Source organism: Buceros rhinoceros, unplaced genomic scaffold (assembly GCF_000710305.1).
Source record: "Buceros rhinoceros silvestris isolate BGI_N320 unplaced genomic scaffold, ASM71030v1 scaffold10766, whole genome shotgun sequence".
NCBI classification, from domain to species: Eukaryota; Metazoa; Chordata; class Aves; order Bucerotiformes; family Bucerotidae; genus Buceros; species Buceros rhinoceros.
The window spans coordinates 54,938-60,892 of record NW_010418113.1 but is presented as its reverse complement, the minus strand read 5'-3'; positions in this window follow the sequence as shown (position 1 = coordinate 60,892).

Genomic DNA, 5,955 nt, shown 5'->3' with positions numbered 1-5,955 from the left:
AGTAGACTCGGCTCCCCTTGCTGTCAGTGACTAACTTGGTTCTATGGCAGTTGAAAAAAAACAACAGCTTGAATCCTATATATTTGCATACCTGGGGAGTTTTGATGAAATGTTTGTGGAACTATCTGTGTCTTAGTCAAAGAGTCATTCATGATTTTTGCATAGAATCCTGCTAGTGAGTTAAAGAAGTCCAGTGATACAGAAGATGGTTTGCATTTGCTTCCACCAGGAACAGAGAATAAACTCTCATCTCCAAGTCTTTTGCCCTTCTCCCAGGCTTGTTTTATTTCCAAAATCGAAACTCAAGTTACAAGTCTTTAAAAAGGTCTAAAAAATGGTTTAAAATCTTGAGGGACAGCCTCTAGATACCTTTCTCAATTTACTCAGTTAAGAGGAGAGAAAATGTGCCTCTGTCCAACCTTCTCTCTCCAGTAATTCCTTTCATTCTGTATCTCAAAGGCAGAGACTGCTTGGATCTTCTAGGGGAGTGTAGTTTTGTGCTGACTATTCCCATGTGTTTCTGTTGTCCTCCCCCTTCCCCATATTGTTTTCTGTGCAATTGTTTCTAAAAGGAGAAATGTAGACGCTGTGTAATTGTAAATAATTTGACTAGAAAAATAAGTGATTACTTCCTAATGCATAAGTGCCTTGAGCTCACATCACACTTAAATATAGCAGAATTGAGGAAGCAGTGAACGATGTCAGCTAAATTTCTGTGTGGATGAAGTCTTGCTACCACCTCAGTCTGATTTTTGTTTAGAACTACTTTTGTGTGGCAGTGAACTGCTCCCTACCTGCGACCAAGGTCCATGAAACAGGTCACTGGGCTGGTTGGCTTTGGGGTTTTTTCTGGTCTGTGAGCATCTGTCAGAGAATTTTAATGCATTTTTGAAGCAGCAGTGATTTAGGCTGAGTTTATAAGAGGTAAAGAGTGAAACCAGACAGACTCTGATAGAGTGTAATGAAAAGTCATGGACAATTTCTATACTTTCAAAGTACTTGTTTCATAGCACAAATGCTACAAATTCAATATATTAATAAATGATTATTTGATCTTTGAATACTTAATTCACAAATGAAATGTCTTTGTTTCTAGCATTTGAAGTTCATTTCTTCATGCTGAAATGAAGCTGCAGTTTTAAATATATGTCTTTATCTAATAAAATATGGCCATATTATGCTTCCTCTGTGGAAACAGAAGTGTTGACGTAGTGGTTGGGGAAGTCTCATCAGGTCAGGTTTTCCATTCTGCTGTTTCTTTTTACCTGGGTCCAACTAGACCCCTTAGAAACAACTTTATTATAGGAAATTGTGACTGAGTGTCATCTTCTTCCCTGCGGGTCTCCGGGGTCCAGGATGAACTGCAATAATCTGTGTGTTCGCAGATTCTTTGTGACTGGGCAGTTTTATACAAGTCCCACTTTACAGAGCTGTCATTCTGGGTTTCTGGTTGGTGGGTTGAAGAAAGAAATCATTGTCGTAAATTTAATGGCATGAAATCTCTAAATTTGTTTCCGAATTTACAATGTCATAGGTAGGAATTGGCCATAGCGGAGAATCTGGTGTTTACATAGAGAAATTTGGCTTGAACTTAAGTGAATCCTTTTCAAGCGAACACAGTTGTACTTCAAATACGGCATGAATCCCTGAAAATTTAGAGGTGCCAAACCGGACTTTCGTTCTACTGATCCTCCCAGCTTTGAAGATCAAACCTTGTGAAGAGGACGCTGCGTTCAGAGCCCTCTAATGGCTAAATACAAGAAGGCAGCAAGTGTTTAGAGTGTCTTTACACTCTGCCCACAGAGTAACAGTTGTCTTTAATTTCAGTGGGTTAGTGGGCAGTATAAAGTCTTACGTGGTACCTTATACAAAAAGAGTTGTGATTTTGTGGTATGTTAGTACAACAGAGGATGCACAGAAAACAGTTGTTAACTATGATTCAACATCATTTAAGTATTATTCCCCATCCTTTCATCTTCCACACGAATAATCCTTTCATTATTTCTTCTCAAACACATTGAACTCCATGAATCAGGTTCAGAAAGATCAGGCAGATTCTGCTCTGCCAGCTGTGAAATGCAGTGGATTATTCCCAAAGTCAGTCCACTAAGACACAGTTTTGGTGAAACTGTGGAGTAGTGGTTAACAGAACCAGTAGTTGGCAAGTATTGACTGACTTTCTGCAATAATTTGGTTTTAAATATCCATATACAGCTATTGCTTAACCTTTTCCTGCCTCATGGAAAACACATCTCAAAATCAGTCTTCATGTCCTAAAGAACAACCTGTCATGCAAAGGAATAAATTAATGGCAACTAAAGCAGGGCCTGTCAGTTACTAGGAACATTAATTATTCCATTAATAATGACTCAGTTTAAATCTTGTTTTAAAGGCATATTGGCCATTGCAATTCATTAGTTTCATTTGAGGTTTCAGCCATGTGTGCTAATTGAATTATATATATTTTGGCATAGCAGAACTTCCATTATGTTTCCATTCCATCTAGTTCTCATCTGTCTTTCCTGAAAAAACTGAACCCCTGCCATTAAGGACGCTCCTTTGAAGCCGAATAGTGAGGCATATTAAAATATGTGTTACTGTGCAGCCTGAGCTGAGTAGAGATGGAAAAAAATCTAATAATTCCACACTGTAATTTTGAAACTGTTCCTAGTTTTCCCCTAATGCACTGCATATTACTTTTTTTTCATTGTGGAGGAGCTAATTAAATGATAAATTAAAATATATGATTATTTTGAAATACATTTCATTTCCTACTTCCTTTTCCCTTTTTCTCTTCATATTTTTCATTTTCATAACTTCCTCTTTGGCAATTTTGCTTACTTTTAAAAGTTATTTCTTTTAAGCAGATTCCTTAAATGTTTAACGAATTGAAGTACACGATCCATATTAATGGACTGCAGACTTTTTGGGTCAAACATTAATTCCATAGGGGTCTGAGGAAGCCTGGTGGTTAGGAAAGATTTTTATCTTCCTTGGAAGCTTTCTGTGACCAGAAATTTCCATTGCACAACGGGTGAGACCAAGATAAGGGGAAAAAAAATCTGTTCAGAAACAGCAATAACCAATGCAGCTTTAAAGTGTAGTTGTGATGGCAGTGATTCAGGTGAAATTCACTGTCTCACTAGTGGCTTCATTTAATTTCGGGACATAGATTCGATATTTTACTTCCTATTCTACAAACTATTGCTTAGAGTCTTTTATGGAGAATTGGTATGGATAAACGGATTCAAAACTGCAAACTCTTCACTAGGAAAACTGATAGAGACCCAGAAAATAAATACTGCTCTAAGCAGAAATCTATTCTGAAAAATGAATCCAGGGTAGCTGGACTGATAAGATGTATTTACTGCTGGTTTAACCACATTTAGAGCAGAGCATTGAATCATGCTTTGAAGATGATGATTCTGTTCTCTCTGAAGAAAAACTCGCAATGTATTTCATTCTTTCTTGGGTCATATTGAAGAGGACATTAAATTCTAGAAGAGGGAAGGAAGCTGAAAGTTGGTTTAAAAGGAATCTTAAGAGGGGCGTTCTTTCCTAGGGATGTGATTTTTTTTTTTTTTTTTTTTTTTTTCTTTTGGAAGGTCTATACCTACATATAGTCAAGACTCAACTGTCTATGTGAATTACACAGAAAACTAGCTTTTTAAAAGACAGTTCCTAATTTAGGATCTATTTGGTGGCCATTTTGAGATAGAAAGCTCAGCTGGTAGAGGTTCCTCTGGAGCAATTTTTTCTTCGCTTGTTAAAATGCATCCTAACAATAATCATCTGGAAATCGAAAAGGGAATGTTGCTCTGGTCTGTAGATGTGTAACATCCAGAGATTGGGAGCTGACTCAAAGCAGATAGATTCATGGCCATCCATCCTGTGAATTCAGTAGTGGGCTGTTGGGCATGAAGAGTTTTCATTCTTTTCATAGCAAATTTATAGCAAGTATTAAAAAAGGGGGGGGGAAACAGCACCAAAATTACTGTCCAGAAGAAAGTGTCATATCATTCGTGATGATTGACAATTTCTTATCTTTATGGTACTTTGGTTATGAATGTTACACTTGCTTTAAATTTTTTCCTTCTCATTACCTTTTCCTTTCCTGATTTTTTAGGTGATAGGAAAGACCTGTCTTTTTCATTTTCAGAGCCATAATGTGCTTAAATTCTTATTCTGAGCAGGATAGACTTGTTGAAGGAGAAAACAAGTAATCAGAGTCTTTCAGCTGTGACTGCTGAAACCCCATGTGTTTTTTCATCCATTTGTGTTTCTTTAGTAGCACCTTTCACTTTTGTCAGCTATAGCAGATTGAAAACTAATGGTGAGCTCCAGCTGCTAAGTTAATGCTGACAGAGAATAAAATCAGTTTGGAGTAGGAGAGTAAATTCTTCTGTAATCTGAATCAGTATTTTTGGTTCAGGCAGAAATTTGTGGTTCGAATGTGAAACCCTGTAAGAAGTCTGGCTCTTTGATGCAGCATGTAAAGCCTCAGTTAAACTACATTGTCCCCTTATTTGTATTTACTGATCGTAGATCAGTAAACCATCCAAAGCTGTTGTGGAAAGAAAGCTTTGTAAGGTTATAAACAACAGAAGAGGGACTTGAAGGATGTATGCAAGCTGCATGGAATAATTGGATGCCGTGTGCCATGTATGATCTCCACTCCAATTCTTTTCCTTGTTCTGTCTTTTGATCCTTTGCCTGACATGAGAGAAAAGAGCGGCAGATACAGAAAACAGGGTGAAAGGAGCAGAGAGGGATGCGCTGACAAATAAAACATATCAAAAGAACTACAAAAACGAATGGGATTGAGGTGTGACTGCTTAATCTATCATATGGAGAATCGCAGACTGAATAGATTGAGTGGGAGTGGTTAATTTTTCCCTCTTCCTGTATTTTAAATTTTTTTCCTGATCCTTTCCTCATTTTAAGAACTTTCTTTTGTTTGGGTTTGTTTATTTTTAAGATAGAAAGGATGTTCCTTATTAAAACTTCACTTGCTAACAGGGAGTGAGGTTGCCAGGTCACTCTCTCTCAGAGGAGAGAATAGCATGTCTGTATGATCCACTGAAGGCTGTGCTCCCACACTTCCCATATGACAACATATCCTTTTATGAGAGCCCTAAAAAACGGGGCGCTGTATAAAGACTTCGATTAGTTCTGGCTTCTTACTTTTAGATCTTAGTGAATGCTTTGACTGCAGCCGTTGCACAAAAGAATGTCTTGAAGTACATAAATGTGTATATATTTTCACAATGCTCTCCTTTATGGCAAGTTATTAGAAGGATTTTAAGCAGGTCAGAATTAGAAATTGTCATGCAGGGAAGCCCTGGCTACCTGTGTACCCAAAAGAATTCTTCAGATTAGGATAAGAAATTTCACAGAAAGTCCTGCTTGCTAATACGTGTTCTCCTCAGAATCCATTTCCCCTTTAATCATCCTGTTGTCACTGCAAGTTTAAACAGTAAACAAAATCACTGTTTAAAAACTAAAAATAGCTGTAATATTTTAGGGTCCACCTAGGTACTTTAAAAAGTGTTGTAAAAGTACTTGTTGTAATTGTAAAAGTATTTGGAAGTATTATAAAGGGAAGTCATTGCATGAATAACAACCTTGTAAATCTGGAGCTGTAGTTCCAATGTTTATTTTGCCTCAGCAATTTTCTTTTTAAATATGTTTAAGTTGGCAGAAACAAGAAAACATTTCCTTTTCTGAAGTAAAACATTGAAAATTTATATCTCTAAGTTGCGGGCAGAATTGTTGTCCTTAAAGATTTTGCAAACCAGATGCTGACATCTGTAATATTTGCACAATACTTTTGCCTTTAGTAATTTTTGGAGTGTTCTGAGCATCTCATGGCAGGAGGCTTACCCAGGAGGGAAGAGAGTTCAGATTCATAGAGTTCTAGATAGTGTGGATCCCTTAAACCAAACAGGCTCTACA